We start from the raw sequence: 19,493 nt of genomic DNA, 5'->3' as shown, positions 1-19,493 counted from the left end.
GTACGCTGTGTTACAAAAAGCAAAAGAGAAAGGGACGCTTTGCTGTTAATTATGCCAAAGTGGGGAGCGCCACGCACTGGTTTCGTATTTCTGTAAAATGACGCTTCTTTGTTTTAATAACACCGTGTAACAATTTATTTTTTTTTGTTCCTGGGTAGCAAGTGTTATTTCCTAATTGCTTATGCCTCAAAAGTATAGAAAATGGCTATTATTCACCACAAACTTTGCTTTTGTGACCAGGACAGTGATATTTTGAAATGTACCTATTTTCCAGAACATTCCAGATAGATTTAGTACTGAGTAAACTTGGAGTAACTTCTAGAACTTTCTAGAACTTTCCAGTAATATAAATAGTAGTATAAATACAGGGGCCTTAAGCCCACCAGTTCAGTTTAGTTCCAGCTGCCTAAGTGGATACATATCTGCATTTTTCTGAGATGGCATCAAGAGGCTGCAAGCATCCGGCAGACGCATTTTGCTATGTCTGCGGCCAATTTATCAAGACAAGAGCGAAAAAGTACTCAGTGGAAGCATCTGCTAAGATGTGTGAGGCCTACAAGGCATATTTCGGCATGCCTGTCGGGGATCAAGACAAACCCTGGGCACCTCATTTCACCAGCGAGCACTGCAAAAAAACTCTTTTTAAAATTGTAAAAGTTTTTAATTTTAAAATGTTTTACAATTTTCAATGTTATTGAAAAAATATATCATATATGAAAAATGTTGCGAGAATCTCTTACACATTAGTCATGGGTGAAATAAATGTATTTTTGTAGGATGGTACAGAGGGGAAAAGAGAGCCATGAAGTTCGCTATCCCAAGAATTTGGCGGGAACCCACTGACCACTCAAGCAACTGCTACTTCTGCATGGTGGACCCTTCCAAACGTCGGACTGGCAAGAATGCACCTGCTATCACGTATCCGGACCTTCCGTCATCCATCGCCCCGGGGCCACACTGCCATGAGCTCCCCGTACCCACTCCTCCGGAGAGAGAGCAGCCGTCTTTAGAAGAGAGCAGCAAGTCAGAGAGCAAGGAAGACATTGTAGATCCAGATGACAATTTCAGAGGTGGAGCTGAGGAGAGAAACCCATACTACCCCAACCAAAAAGACCTCAACGACTTGATTAGAGATCTTGGTCTCGCCAAGTCCAGTGCCGAGCTTTTGACGTCTAGGCTCAAGCAGTGGAACTTGTTGGATGAAAGTGTGCAAGTCGCAGATCAGAGGAAGCGTCACTAACCTTTTTCCAGCTTCTTCACCCGTCAAGATGGGCTCTGCTTCTGCCACAATGTAACCAGTCTGTTCGAGGCAATCGGAATCGCCTGTAACCAGAATGAGTGGCGCCTCTTCATTGACAGCTCATCCAGGAGCCTCAAAGCCGTGCTGCTCCATAATGGTAACAAGTACGTGTCTCTTCCCCTGGCTCACTCGGTGCACCTTAAAGAGGATTACAACAGCATCAAGACCTTGCTGGACGCCTTGAAGTATGATGAGTACGGCTGGGAGGTCATAGGAGACTTCAAAATGGTGGCATTCCTGATGGGTCTCCAAGGCGGTTTTACCAAGTTTCCCTGCTATCTTTGCCTTTGGGACAGCAGGGACACCAAGGCGCACTACCATAGGCGGGACTGGCCACAGCGGACCGAGTTCTCTGTGGGGAGGAACAACGTCAAGTGGGAGCCACTGGTGGACCCCCGGAAGGTGCTGATGCCACCACTGCACATCAAATTGGGCCTTATGAAACAATTTGTCAGAGTTCTAGATAAGGAGTCGGCAGCCTTCAAGTACCTTCAAGACTTCTTCCCTAAGCTGTCTGAGGCAAAGGTCAAAGCCGGTGTCTTTGTCGGACCACAGATAAAGAAGATCCTGGAGTGCAATGAATTTCCAAAGAAGCTCACTAGTAAGGAGAAAGCAGCTTGGAACAGCTTTGTCGCAGTGGTTTGGGGCTTCCTGGGCAATCACAAGGCCGAAAACTATGTGGAGCTGGTTGAGACTCTGGTGAAGAACTACGGCACAATGGGCTGTAGGATGTCCCTCAAAGTCAATATCCTTGATGCTCATCTTGATAAATTCAAGGAGAACATGGGAGCGTACTCGGAGGAGCAAAGCGAGCGCTTCCACCAGGATATACTGGACTTTGAACACCGCTACCAAGGACAGTATAACGAGAACATGATGGGAGACTACATTTGGGGGCTGATTCGTGAAAGTGATTTACAGTATAATCGTAAATCTCGAAAAACTACTCACTTCTAAATCTTTTGTAGTCATTTTTGTATTACTTAGTATAAATACATGTTAATTTGGATTTATATGTTGTTTTTTTCTGACTTTATGTGAACGAAAAGACACAAATTCGCTCGTTTTCTCATTGGAAATAGGTACATTTCAAAATATCACTGTCCTGGACACAAAAGCAAAGTTTGTGGGGAATAATAGCCATTTTCTATACTTTTGAGGCATAAGCAATTAGGAAATAACACTTACTACCCAGGAACAAAAATTGCGTTACATATTGTAATGTTGACCAATAATAACATGATGTCTTTAACAAGTCGGTGGGATCCCCCAAACTGTTTCCTTGTTTAGTGAGTGGTGTGCCCATTCTCTGTTTTTTTGTGTTTTACTTATTTTATTTCGTCTCCACAAAAGGAGTCTTTTTTCTTTTCATGACAAGCTACAGTTGTCAGGTTTTTGTTTTGGTTTTGTACTCGTAGTGTATTCGTGTCGCTCGCGTCTCTCCCGGCGTGCATACTTTATTCGCCTCGAATTTGCTCGCTATGGTCGTTCGCGTCCGGTGTGCATAGCTCTTAAAAGTACTTAGCTTATAAGATCTAGCACGTCACAGCAACTAAGCAAATAGCAAAATAATAGCCGTTACTGAGTCGAAGAGGAGGACGAAAAGCTAAACTCGCGCCACCGGTAGTTATTCTCTTTTTTAGCTGGTACAACTCTAAAGGATACAAATCCCACCTCAGCCACTGATTCATTGTGTGACTCTGAGCAAGTCACTTAACCTCCTTGTGCTCCGTCTTTCGGGTGAGACGTAATTGTAAGTGATTCTGCAGCTGATGCATAGTTCTCACTAGTCTCTGTAAGTCGCCTTGGATAAAGGCGTCTGCTAAATAAACAAATAATAATATATATTACCAAAAATCATCAAGGTAGTCATCACTCTTCCAGTAACCACTGCAAGCAACAAGCGTCTGTTTTCTGCTGTAAGTTTGATTAAAACCTATTTACGAACTTTCATTACCAATCCTAGTCTGAGTGATCTGCTTATTATTATTATTATTATTATTATTATTATTATTATTATTATTATTATTATTACATACAATGGCAACTAAAAATCATTGGTAAAAAAAAAAAACAGCTTGATTTTGATGTCCTGGTTGATATCTTTGCAAAAATGGAGCCTCGATGATCCGCTTCTTCACGAGGTGTATTCGTGATATCCGCTTCTTCACGAGGTGTATTCATGATATCCGCTTCTTCACGAGGTGTATTCGTGATATCCGCTTCTTCTCGAGGTGTATTCGTGATATCCGCTTCTTCACGAGGTGTATTCGTGATATCCGCTTCTTCACGAGGTGTATTCGTGATATCCGCTTCTTCACGAGGTGTATTCGTGATATCCGCTTCTTCACGAGGTGTATTCGTGATATCCGCTTCTTCTCGAGGTGTATTCGTGATATCCGCTTCTTCACGAGGTGTATTCGTGATATCCGCTTCTTCACGGGGTGTATTCGTGATATCCGCTTCTTCACGAGGTGTATTCGTGATATCCGCTTCTTCACGAGGTGTATTCGTGATATCCGCTTCTTCTCGAGGTGTATTCGTGATATCCGCTTCTTCTCGAGGTGTATTCGTGATATCCGCTTCTTCACGAGGTGTATTCGTGATATCCGCTTCTTCACGAGGTGTATTCGTGATATCCGCTTCTTCTCGAGGTGTATTCGTGATATCCGCTTCTTCACGAGGTGTATTCGTGATATCCGCTTCTTCACGAGGTGTATTCGTGATATCCGCTTCTTCACGAGGTGTATTCGTGATATCCGCTTCTTCTCGAGGTGTATTCGTGATATCCGCTTCTTCACGGGGTGTATTCGTGATATCCGCTTCTTCACGAGGTGTATTCATGATATCCGCTTCTTCACGAGGTGTATTCGTGATATCCGCTTCTTCTCGAGGTGTATTCGTGATATCCGCTTCTTCTCGAGGTGTATTCGTGATATCCGCTTCTTCACGAGGTGTATTCATGATATCCGCTTCTTCACGAGGTGTATTCGTGATATCCGCTTCTTCTCGAGGTGTATTCGTGATATCCGCTTCTTCTCGAGGTGTATTCGTGATATCCGCTTCTTCACGAGGTGTATTCGTGATATCCGCTTCTTCACGAGGTGTATTCGTGATATCCGCTTCTTCACGAGGTGTATTCGTGATATCCGCTTCTTCACGAGGTGTATTCGTGATATCCGCTTCTTCACGAGGTGTATTCGTGATATCCGCTTCTTCTCGAGGTGTATTCGTGATATCCGCTTCTTCACGAGGTGTATTCGTGATATCCGCTTCTTCACGAGGTGTATTCGTGATATCCGCTTCTTCACGAGGTGTATTCGTGATATCCGCTTCTTCACGAGGTGTATTCGTGATATCCGCTTCTTCACGAGGTGTATTCGTGATATCCGCTTCTTCTCGAGGTGTATTCGTGATATCCGCTTCTTCACGAGGTGTATTCGTGATATCCGCTTCTTCACGAGGTGTATTCGTGATATCCGCTTCTTCACGAGGTGTATTCGTGATATCCGCTTCTTCACGAGGTGTATTCATGATATCCGCTTCTTCACGAGGTGTATTCGTGATAGCCGCTTCTTCACGAGGTGTATTCGTGATATCCGCTTCTTCACGAGGTGTATTCATGCAATGCCACTTTTTTTAAAGTTTGTTGCAGTTTTATTATTGTGGAGAGGTGGCTCTAAATTAATTATTTCTCCCCTGCCCCCCCAAAAGCCTTTTGTGAAGTGACACCTCTGACTGCAAGCTAATTAATAATCATCAGCAACACAGTGCAATATTTGAGAGAAAGACTTTTTGTTAAGTTTGAAATAACCTAGAATTGTGTTACAGATGTATTTCAAACACACACACACACACACACACACACACACACACACACTGTGCATTCACCAGAGTTTATTCTGGTTTCCAATGTTTCTTAAAGATGCATTATCACACCTCTCCGGGGTTTACAATGCTTACCTATGCACTGTGCTTCATTACACTTTGCTATGCTTTTACTGTGGGAAACTTTTCTAAGTAAATCAATATTTGCTTCCAGATTGGTTCTGAAATGTTTGCCGTCCCCCTGTGCACCCTGGTGCTGTGCAGGAGAGGTGTGATGTGTGCTGCAGTGGGGAGAATGGGGTCCTGTGTGCCTGTGGTTCCACCCGAGGGAGGGGGGGGGGGGGGGGGTCGGGGGGGGCTATTAATATTACATCTAGGGTGACATTCTGTTTGTTTTTCCCATGATTTTACAGCTGTGGGTTTAGTTTGCCTTATGTTTTTTCGTACCTTACTCCTGAGTGATTTGCTGTGCCTGTTACCTTCTCTTTACCATGCTTTTACTGTGCATTATTACACGTTCCTAGTCTTCAAATACGCTGAGTGATTCATACTTACAGAACATCCCAATCTGGAGAGAAAGTAAGAGTAAGTACATTTCACAGCCATTTACCTTTGCTGGGCTATACCACTCTTCTTTATGCTGTAACTTACTTGAATATGCTATATCACGATTTCCTGTGCTGTAACTTGCTCCCCCTGTGCTGTACCTTGCTCCCCCCTGTGCTGTACCCTGCTCCCCTGTGCTGTACCCTGCTCCCCCTCTGCTGTACCCTACTCCTGTGTGCTGTAACTTGCTCCCCCTGTGCTATACCCTGCTCCCGTGCTGTACCCTGCTCCCCCTGTGCTGTACCCGGCTCCCCCCTGTGCTGTACCCGGCTCCCCCCTGTGCTGTAACTTGCTCCCCCCTGTGCTGTAACTTGTTCCCCCTGTGCTGTACCCTGCTCCCTTGTACTGTATCCTGCTCCCTTGTGCTGTACCCTGCTCCCCCTCTGCTGTACCCTGCTCCTGTGTGCTGTAACTTGCTCCCCCTGTGCTGTACCCTGCTCCCCTGTGCTATACCCTGCTCCCCCTGTGCTGTACCCTGCTCCCCCTGTGCTGTACCCTGCTCCCCTGTGCTATACCCTGCTCCCGTGCTGTACCCTGCTCCCCCCTGTGCTGTACCCGATGCTCTGTGCTGTACCCTGCTCCCCTGTGCTGTAACCTGCTCCCCTGTGCTGTAACCTGCTCCCCTGTGTTGGACTAGGCTGGGGTTGTGCCAGGAGGGAGGTGTAGTGCAGGCTGGCAGGGTCATTCTTCCACACAGCTGTTCAGTGAAGCCCGTCCTTTCTGTCTCAGCATGATTATCAGCTTAGCAGGGAGGAACTGGGTTTTAACCGAGAGCTGAACCCCTTAAAACATTCCTGTGTCCCCTACAGAGCAGGGTGCCAGGTCTCTGTGTGTCCCCAACACTGCCCCTACAGAGCAGGGTGCCAGGTCTCTGTGTGTCCCCAACACTGCCCCTACAGAGCAGGGTGCCACGTCTCTGTGTGTCCCCAACACTGCCCCTACAGAGCAGGGTGCCAGGTCTCTGTGTGTCCCCAACACTGCCCCTACAGAGCAGGGTGCCACGTCTCTGTGTGTCCCCAACACTGCCCCTACAGAGCAGGGTGCCAGGTCTCTGTGTGTCCCCAACACTGCCCCTACAGAGCAGGGTGCCAGGTCTCTGTGTGTCCCCAACACTGCCCCTACAGAGCAGGGTGCCAGGTCTCTGTGTGTCCCCAACACTGCCCCTACAGAGCAGGGTGCCACGTCTCTGTGTGTCCCCAACACTGCCCCTACAGAGCAGGGTGCCAGGTCTCTGTGTGTCCCCAACACTGCCCCTACAGAGCAGGGTGCCAGGTCTCTGTGTGTCCCCAACACTGCCCCTACAGAGCAGGGTGTCAGGTCTCTGTGCGTGTCTCTGAGAGAGTGAGGGCGATGGAGTGAGTGTTGCCAGGGGAAGCAGTCTGCTGGCAGTGCAGCTACATCAACCGCTTGCTGGGCTGCATCGCCCCCTCTCCATCTCGCCAGCGAGGCTGGTGTGAGAGAGAGAGAGAGATAGTGCGTGTGTGTGTGAGAGAGAGAGACAGCGCAGAACACAACAATACCATCGTCAGTTGGTTTTACAACCCTGTCCTCTCTTCACCTCACCGTGCAGTGAAGACACACAGCACCCCTGCTGCTTATACAACCAGATTAGTCCTGCTTCTCAGAAACACAAAACAGGGAAAACTGTATGCAAACAGGAGCGTGTGTGTGTCTGTGTGTCTGTGAGTGTGTGTGTGTGTGTCTGTGTGTCTGTGAGTGTGTGTGTGTCTGTGTGTCTGTGAGTGTGAGAGTGACTGAGCAAAATATAGGATCAATCATCTTTATGTTTCCGCGTGGTAGAACTATTTCAGAAGTAAAATCCCAAAGGCTCATCCACAGACCTGTGTTTCTCATAGTGTCTCTACACTCCCTGTCCCTGTCTCTACGCTCCCTCTCCCTGCCTCTACACTCCCTGTCCCTGTCCCTGTCTCTACGCTCCCTCTCCGTGTCCCTGTCTCTCCCTCTCCCTCTCCCTGTCTCTACGCTCTCTCTCCTTGTCTCTACGCTCTCTCTTCTTGTCTCTACACTCCCTGTCCCTGTCTCTACGCTCTCTCTCCCTGTCTCTACACTCCCTGTCCATCTCCCTGTCTCTACACTCCCTGTCCCTGTCTCTACGCTCTCTCTCTCCCTGTCCCTGTCTCTACGCTCTCTCTCCCTGTCTCTACACTCCCTCTCCCTGTCTCTGTCTCTACACTCCCTCTCCCTGTCTCTACACTCCCTGTCCCTGTCTCTGCACTCCCTGTCTCTACACTCCCTGTCCCTGTCCCTGTCTCTACACTCCCTCTCCCTATCCCTGTCTCTATACTCCCTGTCCCTGTCTCTACACTCCCTGTCCCTGTCTCTACACTCCCTCTCCCTGTCCCTGTCTCTACACTCCCTCTCCGGCAGCAGGTCTGAGATGCAGCCCCTGAGGATATCAGTGTTATTATTAAATGCTAAAACAAAGATTTTAAGGAGACAAGCTGCAAGTCCAGGAAAGGTCATATTCTGTTCAGTTTGGCAACTAAAGTGTTCTGTGAAAGTTTTCCATGTTGCTGGTGTACCACGCTTTCCAATGCCTTTTACCAGACTCTACCACAGCAGCACCCAGTGTTTGTAAAGATGCTTCGAAATCCTGGATCGGTGAAAAGTGCAGTTTGAATTCAGGTTCAGGACACGGTTTCGTGAGGTTTGAATGCCAGGCTCTGCTCTTCAGCAGCTCGCTGCTCTCAGCCACCCTTCAGTCACGGCCCTCCTTCAACCATCTTTAGAAAGTGCTTGAGGGTCCATACATTACCACAAGGACTGGCAGCTCCAATCTCCACTTGGCTGAAGAATGGGCACTTGAACCCACACTGCACACGACCACGCGGTAACGAGGCAAGAGGGGTTATTAAAACAGAGCTTATGCTAGTGGGATCACAGAACTAAAAGGAAATGTGGGATTACATGAGCTCGACCCTTGCAGTCTCTCATCAAAACTTAAACTAGAAATTAAGAGTTTGGGAGTCATCTTTGATCCTGATCTATCATTTGAGATCTATCATATTAGGGAAGTTAATAAAGTATCTTTTTACCATTTGAGAAATTTAGCCAAACTTAGACCAATTATTCCTGTATCTGATGCCGAGAGACTAATGCATGCCTTTGTTTCATCTAGAATTGATTATTGTAATGCACTTTTTTCTGGTATCCCAAAACGTGTGGTATCCCGCTTGCAGCTTGTTCAGAATAACGCCGCTAGAATTCTGACTAAAACCAAGAAAAGTGAACATATTACCCCTGTTTTGGCCTCTTTACACTGGCCCCCTGTGCAGTATACAACTGATTTTAAGATTTTCCTGTTGACTTACAAGGCACTGAATGGATTAGCACCTAGTTATTTGCAGGAGTTACTGACCCCATATCTTCCAAACTGCACTCTGAGGTCACAGGATGCGGGGCTGCTGGTTATTCCTAGAGTCAACAAAAGCAACACGGGAGGAGGGAGGGCTTTTTCTTGTAGAGCTCCTAAATTATGAAATGCTCTGCCTTCGTTTGTCAGGGAAGCTGGGACTGTTACAGTTTTCAAGTCAAAACTAAAAACGCACTTTTATAAAATGGCTTTCTTATCTTAGTGGGTTTTAATGTAACTTTAAAATTGCTGCTTTTGTATTATGTATATACTGTTATTTAAATCTGTTCTTTAAATGGTCTGACTGTGGCAGTTGTATGTGTGACATGCTATACAAATGTATTGTGGTTTGTTCTTTTTTTCTGCTATGTACTGTACAGTGTTTTGCGATACGTTTATATAAAAAGCAATGTGGATTTGAAGACGTTGCTGAATGAAGGTCAAGCAGCCATGAACAGGGTCCTCAGTCTCTGCTGTCGTGCAGTCCTGTAGGAAGCATGAGTCATAGCAAAGTATTTCTTCATTTTAAAAAATCTGAGCCAGTACTGCACTTGGTATAAGGAATCTCTTTACTTTCCGTTAGTCCTGCACTTTCTTGGTCTTTTCCCACATTTATTTACTTTAAAAAACAAACAAACATGCCATCTCGTGCCATAATAGGATAAATACCCACCAGTTAAATCCCTACCACGACTGCATCCCCTTTCATCCAGACACACGGCATTGAAAAGCCACAGTGTGTTACTTGTAGTGAAATCTTCTCTGCCGAGTCAATGAAACCAAACAAGCCTAGTGTCACTTGCACACTCGACACCCTCAATACGCCCACAAAGGTGCTATTTTTCTTCCAACTGAAAGCAGAAGCAGGAAAAAAGCGACACTTGACATGGGAGGAACGTTTCAACAAGGCTGGGGAGGCCTCCTGTGTATCTGCAGAGGACCCACTGCTTCCATTAAAGTGAGCAGAGTGGCTAGCACAGTGGACCCAGTCCGGATATGTCAGTGACATCCTTGCAGTAGTATAAGTGTGGATGAGATTAAAGCACCTAGTGGATGTGTTTGCGCTCTTAAACAAACTTCACCTGTCACTCCAAGGACCCAGTGCCACAGCGATTTGTGGAGAAGATCAAGGCATTTCAAATTAACCTGCAGCTTTTTCAGTGAAAACTGGAAGTCAAGAAACTGTCATGGCTCACCTGGAAGGAGATGGCGTTGATCTGGAGTTGGTATTTCCAGGACACTGTGAAAGAACCCCCACGATGATGTCACGGGCAGGTCCAGGAGGAGTTCATGCAGCTCCTGATTAGTGGCACAGCTAAAACTCAGCAATGCCCCGAAGCAGTTATGGATCAAGTGCTTGGATGAGTACCCAGTTCTTTTGGTGTCGTTACCAACCATGTTGAGACCAGATTTCAAGCCTGCTGATGATTAAAATGAAGCATCGCCACCGATCCACTCCTGAAGATAACCTTCGCTCTGCACTCGCAAGATCTGCACATTGGAATGACTAACTGGGCTAGACAGACAGCGGGATTGCAGGATGCATGTTGATCGTCAGTCAAGCAGACTTTGGAGGTTTGAAGTTGTGACTCAGAGAGTAGTTAGGCCTAGGTCTGATCCTATTGGTGAGGAGCTGTAACTCTAAAGAACAGCACAGGGCGTGGATTCCATCCCTCAATATGACCTCATCATCATGTAGCCAGACCGACTGACTGGCTGATTGATTATCCGCAGAGTGCTAATAGTCTAATTTGAAGTGCTCTGCTCAGCGACTGGCAGGCCGGATGGATGCTCTCTGTAATGCCAGGAAGCTGGTGTCAAGAGCAATCTGGCACCGGAGCCAAAACAGAGAGGGAGCGGGCGAAGCTGCCTGAGCTCTCTGCATCCACAACAAAACAATTCCATGCTTCAGCCCAGAAGCACATTCCTTACATACAGTAGGTCTCATGTGCACCTCTGAAAGAAACCTATTGTAATGGATCTCCTCCTAGCCGCTGATGAGGCTAGACATGTTCTTACCTCTCCACTACAGGACTTGCTCTGAATGGGAAGACGTTCATCTTTGAACCGGATGGCTTGCGGTTCATGTCCAGCCCCTGCCTCTCCATTCAATTCAATGGGCTGAGATGCCAATTCCTTTCAATTTGTTTCAGCAAACATTTCCATATGAAAAATATCTGCCCTAGGTTAAATAAATCTTTGTTTGCAAGGCTTGCTTTCAGATTGTGTTGCACTTCCTTGGTCATTTTCTCTGAAGACTGAAGTTGTCCCCACCCCTTCATGCAAGACAAGCAAGACGTCGTCTTCGAGCATGGCAGGTAAGATCAGGAAAGTATGTTTTCAGGTGCAAAGCCAGTGTTTGATTAGCTTTCTGGTGAGTACAGGCTGCAGTGCCCCTGATGCAGTGGAGCAGTAAAGAGGAGCGCATTGTTCTTATAGAGCAGTGACACAGCATATAGGATAATGCCGATTTGAAGAGTATGTATTGTTTGTGGAAAGCCCAAGGCACAACATTATACCTTGTTGACTCCCCCTGCTCCACATCACTATCTTTACTGCACCCACATACTCACTGGGCATGAGCAAAGTATGACAACTTGGTCGGGATCCTAGCAAAGCCTGAGCGTTTTGAAGGTATGATTTAGCTGTGGCTCATCACAAGAAGAAGCAACAGCACACTGAAGAAGCACAAGGAGAACTGTATTGTATCTGCTGTACTTGAGCTACTTTCTTATAAGTTTCACCTTTTTGATTGAGCATTTTGAAGTTATTTATGGTAGGCTCAGGATAGCTGGACTCGATAACAAAGAGATTAACAGCTAAACATAAGGGGATGGAAGAACGCTTGAGGTGCAGCCCCCTTTCCCCCCGCTCCCGGTCTGAGACGCAGCCCTATTTCTCCCAGTGCCAGGTCCAAGACGCAGCCCTATTTCTCCCAGTGCCAGGTCCAAGACGCAGCCCTATTTCTCCCAGTGCCAGGTCCAAGACGCAGCCCTATTTCTCCCAGTGCCAGGTCCAAGACGCAGCCCTATTTCTCCCAGTGCCAGGTCCAAGACGCAGCCCCCTTTCTCCCAGCGCCCGGTCCGAGACGCAGCCCTCTTTCTCCCAGCACCCCGTCCGAGACGCAGCCCCCTTTCCCCCGCGCCGGTCCGAGACGCAGCCCTCTTTCTCCCAGCACCCCGTCCGAGACGCAGCCCCCTTTCCCCCGTGCCCGGTCCGAGATGCAGCCCCCTTTCCCCCGTGCCCGCTCTGAGACGCAGCCCTATTTCTCCCAGTGCCCGGTCCGAGAAACAGCCCTCTTTCCCCCCGTGCCTGGTCCGAGGTGCAGCCCTTTTTCCCCAAAAAACATCCTATTTTACATTGAAAGTTATTGTTTATATACAATACATGCCCCTAGTATTATCAGAGATAGACAATTGATCAGATTACCTTAACCCTGTCTCCTCTATCCCTGGTATTTATGCTGCTGATCTGGAGGTATTGGGAGCTTCTCTGTGTGTGTCGTCTCTATCCCTGGTATTTACAGTGCCTTGCGAAAGTATTCGGCCCCCTTGAACTTTGCGACCTTTTGCCACATTTCAGGCTTCAAACATAAAGATATGAAACTGTAATTTTTTGTGAAGAATCAACAACAAGTGGGACACAATCATGAAGTGGAACGAAATTTATTGGCTATTTCAAACTTTTTTAACAAATAAAAAACTGAAAAATTGGGCGTGCAAAATTATTCAGCCCCTTTACTTTCAGTGCAGCAAACTCTCTCCAGAAGTTCAGTGAGGATCTCTGAATGATCCAATGTTGACCTAAATGACTAATGATGATAAATAGAATCCACCTGTGTGTAATCAAGTCTCCGTATAAATGCACCTGCACTGTGATAGTCTCAGAGGTCCGTTTAAAGCGCAGAGAGCATCATGAAGAACAAGGAACACACCAGGCAGGTCCGAGATACTGTTGTGGAGAAGTTTAAAGCCGGATTTGGATACAAAAAGATTTCCCAAGCTTTAAACATCCCAAGGAGCACTGTGCAAGCGATAATATTGAAATGGAAGGAGTATCAGACCACTGCAAATCTACCAAGACCTGGCCGTCCCTCTAAACTTTCAGCTCATACAAGGAGAAGACTGATCAGAGATGCAGCCAAGAGGCCCATGATCACTCTGGATGAACTGCAGAGATCTACAGCTGAGGTGGGAGACTCTGTCCATAGGACAACAATCAGTCGTATACTGCACAAATCTGGCCTTTATGGAAGAGTGGCAAGAAGAAAGCCATTTCTTAAAGATATCCATAAAAAGTGTCGTTTACAGTTTGCCACAAGCCACCTGGGAGACACACCAAACATGTGGAAGAAGGTGCTCTGGTCAGATGAAACCAAAATCGAACTTTTTGGCAACAATGCAAAACGTTATGTTTGGCGTAAAAGCAACACAGCTCATCACCCTGAACACACCATCCCCACTGTCAAACATGGTGGTGGCAGCATCATGGTTTGGGCCTGCTTTTCTTCAGCAGGGACAGGGAAGATGGTTAAAATTGATGGGAAGATGGATGGAGCCAAATACAGGACCATTCTGGAAGAAAACCTGATGGAGTCTGCAAAAGACCTGAGACTGGGACGGAGATTTGTCTTCCAACAAGACAATGATCCAAAACATAAAGCAAAATCTACAATGGAATGGTTCACAAATAAACATATCCAGGTGTTAGAATGGCCAAGTCAAAGTCCAGACCTGAACCCAATCGAGAATCTGTGGAAAGAACTGAAAACTGCTGTTCACAAATGCTCTCCATCCAACCTCACTGAGCCAGAGCTGTTTTGCAAGGAGGAATGGGCAAAAATTTCAGTCTCTCGATGTGCAAAACTGATAGAGACATACCCCAAGCGACTTACAGCTGTAATCGCAGCAAAAGGTGGCGCTACAAAGTATTAACTTAAGGGGGCTGAATAATTTTGCACGCCCAATTTTTCAGTTTTTTATTTGTTAAAAAAGTTTGAAATATCCAATAAATTTCGTTCCACTTCATGATTGTGTCCCACTTGTTGTTGATTCTTCACAAAAAATTACAGTTTCATATCTTTATGTTTGAAGCCTGAAATGTGGCAAAAGGTCGCAAAGTTCAAGGGGGCCGAATACTTTCGCAAGGCACTGTATACTGATGATCTGGAGGTATTGGGAGCTTCTCTGTCTGTGTCGCCTCTATCCCTGATATTTGTACTCGAGTTGGCTCAGAGCATACATGACTACGGTCTGTTTCTCTTATCTTACTAGTTTGAATTGTCAGGAATAGAAATGTGTTATTCAGCTGTTATTCCACTCAGGCAACCAACCACAAACTACTCTTTTTTTACAAAGCTACTGTGGTTAATTGTTAGCCATATTTCTCCTTTCCCATACTTTCATGCACATGCCTTATCATTCAGTCATTCTAAGCATACGGCTAAGTGGTTTGTTGCCTTAGCAGCTCTGCTTATGCCAAAGTCACTTTCAGCAAAGTGGTTTGACATTACCAGCACATTCCTTTCACATGATTACCAATACATGTTCACTGTACAAGTGGACATTAGCTGAATAAACATCACAGAACAAACATCAGACACAATTCTACACAACATGCAGGACTGACGTGTGCTCTCCCTCTCCTCTCTCCAGGAAATGCACGCACTCTCAGAAGCACAAACATAATTTTGTTTTGAGTTTTGTATCAAATGAATACAAACACATGCTTAGATATACATACATTCCCAGATCTCCATCACATTGTAATTACAGTGATGGGGGGCTGTCTGTCTAGGTGGTACCAGACACTTAATGTGTCAATTACCAACCCAGATACAAGAAGAGCAAAGCATGAGGGAGCATAGGAGCTAGAGGCACTGCAGCCCTGTTCACCAGCCTTTCATCCCCTCTGCAGTCCTGGGTTCAAATCCAATTCAGGCAACAGCATAACACATCAGGATTGAGGTGCACTCGTCACATAGTCCTTTAACCTTTATGAGAGTTAACTAAATCAAAAGAACTGCGGCAGGAGAACCCAGGAGAGCTGCATCTCAATGAGAACCCAGGAGATCTGCATCTCAATGAGAACCCAGGAGATCTGCATCTCAATGAGAACCCAGGAGATCTGCATCTCATTGAGAACCCAGGAGATCTGCATCTCAATGAGAACCCAGGAGATCTGCATCTCAATGAGAACCCAGCAGATCTGCATCTCAATGAGAACCCAGGAGATCTGCATCTCAATGAGAACCCAGGAGATCTGCATCTCAATGAGAACCCAGGAGATCTGCATCTCAATGAGAACCCAGCAGATCTGCATCTCAGTGAGAACCCAGGAGATCTGCATCTCATTGAGAACCCAGGAGATCTGCATCTCAGTGAGAACCCAGGAGATCTGCATCTCATTGAGAACCCAGGAGATCTGCATCTCAATGAGAACCCAGGAGAGCTGCATCTCAATGAGAACCCAGGAGATCTGCATCTCATTGAGAACCCAGGAGATCTGCATCTCATTGAGAACCCAGGAGAGCTGCATCTCAATGAGAACCCAGGAGAACTGCATCTCAATGAGAACCCAGGAGAGCTGCATCTCAATGAGAACCCAGGAGAGCTGCATCTCAATGAGAACCCAGGAGAGCTGCATCTCAATGAGAACCCAGGAGAGCTGCATCTCAATGAGAACCCAGGAGATCTGCATCTCATTGAGAACCCAGATCTACATCTCAATGAGAACCCAGGAGAGCTGCATCTCATTGAGAACCTAGGAGATCTGCATCTCAATGAGAACCCAGGAGAGCTGCATCTCAATGAGAACCCAGGAGATCTGCATCTCATTGAGAACCCAGGAGATCTGCATCTCATTGAGAACCCAGGAGAGCTGCATCTCATTGAGAACCCAGGAGAGCTGCATCTCAATGAGAACCCAGGAGAACTGCATCTCAATGAGAAACCAGGGGAGCTGCATCTCAATGAGAACCCAGGAGAGCTGCATCTCAATGAGAACCCAAGAGAGCTGCATCAGATCAATCTCAACAGATAAATATCAAATTCTGAACAGCATGGGACCAATGTCTTGAAACGAATTATAGATAATGTAACCCCGAGCCAACAGATTTAAACAGCACTTTTTCACCCACTGGACCTTCACAATGAGACACCTGTCCTGGCTGTTGTTGGCTTCTTTATCAACACAAGATGTATCAAAACAATACTTCTGAAAAAGTGTCTAAGTTAATAACTGAATGTCAGGATTTTGTTAAAACAATAATATAAACCATCCTAATAAAAAAAAAGCCATCAGCACCACTGGTTATAATGGTATGTAGAGGTCCTGTCGTTGGGAATCAGACATGCAAAGTGAAGCACAGAGGAGCTCTCTATCAGCAGCATATTTCAACTCAAATCTATTCATTTTCTCATGAAAAGGCAGCTTTGAAACAGTGTCTTGATTTTAAGAGCCTCTGGCAGAATTTCAGCAGCAATTACATATAAAAACTATAAATAAATACAAGCACACCTCACAGGGTTTGGCCAGGAGCAAAGCTATGCGAGAGAGTGGATCACAGCCAGCATACTGCACAGCCAGCACACCTTGCAGGGCTCCAGCAGAGAGAGAGAGAGAGAGAGAGAGAGAAGCACAGCCAGCAGAGAGAGAGGCGCAGAGGCAGGACACACTGCAGAAACATGGATTAAATGCAGGGATACCAGTCATATACTACAGGCACATGTACATCCAGCTGCAGACACACTGCACACAGCATGCAGGCTCTTCCAGCCAGTTTATTCAAGAACAGAACATTGCTGAACCAATGACAAATGTATGAACAACGTCCCGGGACGCATGTTACTGACATGCTTTTTTACATCGATCCTTTATATAATATCTGCTGACCCGATTCATCTGGTGTTTTAAAACATTCCTATTTAAAAACAGTATTGTTATAAATAAAACTAGATGGCTTGTATTGTCCATTATGAAGAGAATCGTTTTTAAAAGCTCTGGGTTTTTGAACAATTAGAAACCAGACTCTGAAAATTCTACATGGTGACCTGTTATTCCCTATGAACAGCAGGCTCACAGTCTTGATATAGTTCAGCAGTCAGAAGAGAGACTGTAACCAGCAGGTCTCCAGCAAGACACAGTGAGTGGGGCAGCCCTCTGCGTGTGTGCGTGTGTGCGTGTGTGCGTGTGTGCGCGTGCGTGTGCGTGCGTGTGTGCATGTGTGTGATAAAAAGTTTTGTTTGAATTAGGATTCATAAATTATAATATAATTGGAGCCAAGACAATGTCTCACTAATATAATAAAGTGTGAGTACAGTGTAAGTCGTGAAAGAGAGTCCAGGTCAGACAGTAATACAATTAACTTAATTCACTGTCAGCCCCATTCACTGTGCCTGAGAGAGAAAGAGAGAGAGAGAAAGAGAGAGAGAGAGAGAGAGAGAGAGAGAGAGAGAGAGAGAGAGAGAGAGAGAGAGAGAGAGAGAGATGCTGAGCTGCTAATTTGGAACCAGTGTGTCAAATTAGGGGAGAGGGAAAGGGTGAACGAGAGGGATTTCCAGAGGACTATGGGAAATCGTTCTCCTTTCTTCCCCAGGTGGTGGGTGTGCTTCTCTGCTGCCTGTGCCCCAGATTCAGAGAAGGAATGCAGAGGAATGAGAAGGAAACCTCCCTGCTTGGGGCCCTGCCTGGGCTGCGAGATCTCCTGCAAGTTGCAAACCCCCCACTCATTCCAAGTAATTCTACACAGCGAGACCTTTATTATCCAATCTAACTGGGACCAGGGGATGCTCAAACAATCAAATCATTCAGATCATTCAATACGATTGAGGAATTGTTTATAGGACTTTCCCTGCCAGCTCTGAGTTCACTGAAGATTAAATATCTGGAACTGAGAAACAAACAAATTGGCAGTGCTGAGACTGGCTGAGCTGTGTAAAGAAAAAACTTAATGTCATTTCTTTGGGGTCAAAGCTTGTTACTGGCTGCAAAGCATGTCAGTCATTAGGGGACGCAGCTGGTTGGTTCATGAAAGTTAAAAGGGCATTGAAGGGGTGGGGACAATTTCACTCTTCTTGAAAAGACTACCTGACGGTAAAGAGATTCCTGGTGTAGTATCAGACCTCATGTTTAAAAATGAAAACACAGATGTATGTTATAAAATGTGTTTCTTTCAAAGCTGCACCTCTGAGACCCAGGTACCACAGAAATGAAGGACTGAAGGAAACCCTTGGAAGATCTGCCCCAAAGAGACATAAAACTGAAGGCACAGAGGCAGCATTGAGCAGAGCTGACTGCTCCTTATTACAGGAAGACCGCGAGAAGGCTTTCGAACAGCCAACACGGAGATAAGAATGAGCCGATCTGTGACGGCTGTGAAAAGCACTCCAAACCACACACTGAGACAGTGTTTGAGAAGCGTTACCACTCAGCTACTGGAGCAACAGGGCTTTCTAACCAACACCCTCCATGTTCAAAAGCAATCGCTGCGTTTCCAAACTTTACATTCCTTCAGCCCTAGCCAATTCCACCCCGTTTATCACATTGTTTTATCCAATTCTCTCTCTCATTCCTTCAGCTGAAAACCAGTGACTTGCATTACAGCAAAGGCAGGATGCAGGATTTGGTACAAACACACCACAGAAACACCCGTCTGCCTGCCAGTCTGAGGGGGTACAGGGGGATTGCAATGGATCGATTCATCATGAGGCTGCAGAGCTGTGCTGTCAGTCTGAGGGGGTACAGGGGGATTGCAATGGATTGATTCAACACCGAGGCTGCAGAGCTGTGCTGTCAGTCTGAGGGGGTACAGGGGGATTGCAATGGATTGATTCAACACCGAGGCTGCAGAGCTGTGCTGTCAGTCTGAGGGGGTACAGGGGGATTGCAATGGATTGATTCATCACAAGGCTGCAGAGCTGTGCTGTCAGTCTGAGGGGGTACAGGGGGATTGCAATGGATCGATTCATCACGAGGCTGCAGAGCTGTGCTGTCAGTCTGAAGGGGTACAGGGGGATTGCAATGGATTGATTCAACACCGAGGCTGCAGAGCTGTGCTGTCAGTCTGAGGGGGTACAGGGGGATTGCAATGGATTGATTCAACACGAGGCTGCAGAGCTGTGCTGTCAGTCTGAGGGGGTACAGGGGGATTGCAATGGATTGATTCAACACCGAGGCTGCAGAGCTGTGCTGTCAGTCTGAGGGGGTACAGGGGGATTGCAATGGATTGATTCAACACGAGGCTGCAGAGCTGTGCTGTCAGTCTGAGGGGGTACAGGGGGATTGCAATGGATTGATTCATCACAAGGCTGCAGAGCTGTGCTGTCATTTCCATGTGGGATCAAGACCAAGCTGATGAGTGATGCTGACTGGGAGGCAGTGGCGGTG

Source organism: Acipenser ruthenus, chromosome 23, assembly GCF_902713425.1.
Source record: "Acipenser ruthenus chromosome 23, fAciRut3.2 maternal haplotype, whole genome shotgun sequence".
Lineage (NCBI taxonomy): Eukaryota > Metazoa > Chordata > Actinopteri > Acipenseriformes > Acipenseridae > Acipenser > Acipenser ruthenus.
This window is presented reverse-complemented; position numbering follows the sequence as displayed.